Here is a 1,420-nt window from a genome sequence, read left to right as displayed (position 1 = left end):
GAACTAATCATGATAATCGGAGACATCAATGGACACGTACAGGCCCAAGAAGGACACCATGGGAGAACTACCTTGGACCACACGGTGACAACAGTTCAAATTGTAACTATAATGGGGAACAACTATTACTTAGCTCTCTGTGCAGAGTATGAATGAAACATCACAAATATTTTTTATTTTTACTTTTACCAGCACAGGCCAAGTCAAACCCAGTCGTGGTACAAATGGAGCAACCTAGAAATTTCCTCACAGTCACAGTTACAGACTTCATACTGAGACGAATCGCCCACAGAACAAAAACAACTGATGCAAGACCAATCCCAAACATCACCATTATTTTAATACAGATCACCACCGACCAGTGATGATGATGAGTAAAGAAAAAAAAAACCCACGCGAAAACAGAAGAAGAAACATTCAGAGAAAATAAATTGAGGAAAACTCAATGAAGAGGAGGGCAAGGTGCAGAGCGTTGAGGACGAGATCTCGAACAAAGAGACTAGAAAACCAAGACACCAGTTCAAAGAACGTTGAAGAAACATGGACTCTCCTTAAAAACTTGCTAAGGGGCTGTACAAATATAATCTTACACCTTTTTGGGGACTTTATAAAAAAACAAAAAAACACGTTTCTTGCATTTGCATACCGGTACACTCTTCCTTACTTATTTTACTAATACGAAAAAAATTGAGACTCCTGTCAACTTCAAAAGTGCCTTGGTTACAAATAAAACAAATTACAACGTACAGTGGAATTGAGGATCGAAAAAAAGTGTTGACTTTGAGCAAGGTTGACTTTGTCCATGGTACTACTCGCCATTGAAAATTGAAGATGACAGCTACAAAATGACAAAGTACCTGGTACGTGTAACAAGATGTTAGCTCAATTTCAGTGAGTATAATTCTGAAGTTGTCACCAAAACAAGGGATAATGAGTGAACTAAGTAATTGGAGGTGTGTACACCACTAGCTCAGGACGTCTCTTAGTTTAGTTTAGTACAAAGTTTTACGGCACTTGAAACACAATAAGGTCATATAAGTGCCGAAGATTAGAGGTGTTACAAGAGAGTAACAACAAAGGAGGAGAGATAAGGACGATAGATGTTTAAGAGGAAAGAAGGAGCAAACCACACCAGAGCACCCGCCAACCACCCACTCAGGACGTCTCTTCTTAAATGAATTCATCTTTTTCTTGGGATTTAGCCCCAAATTTACGCAAGGTTAACAGACACTCAAGCGGTTGACTGTACATTTTGTATCCGAAACTCAATAACTTAAGGGGGCTCTCGTGGCCAAGAGGTTAAGGTGTTGGCCTCTCATTCAAAAGGTCCCGGGGTAGCGACCGAAAAATTTTATTCTCTAAATTTGTCTCCTTTCACCTCATTTCCTGCTCTCTAGCAATGTACTGTCGCCTGCTTTCG

Source organism: Aplysia californica, unplaced genomic scaffold (assembly GCF_000002075.1).
Source record: "Aplysia californica isolate F4 #8 unplaced genomic scaffold, AplCal3.0 scaffold00703, whole genome shotgun sequence".
In the NCBI taxonomy this organism is placed as follows: domain Eukaryota; kingdom Metazoa; phylum Mollusca; class Gastropoda; order Aplysiida; family Aplysiidae; genus Aplysia; species Aplysia californica.
Note: the sequence above shows the minus strand (reverse complement) of the source record.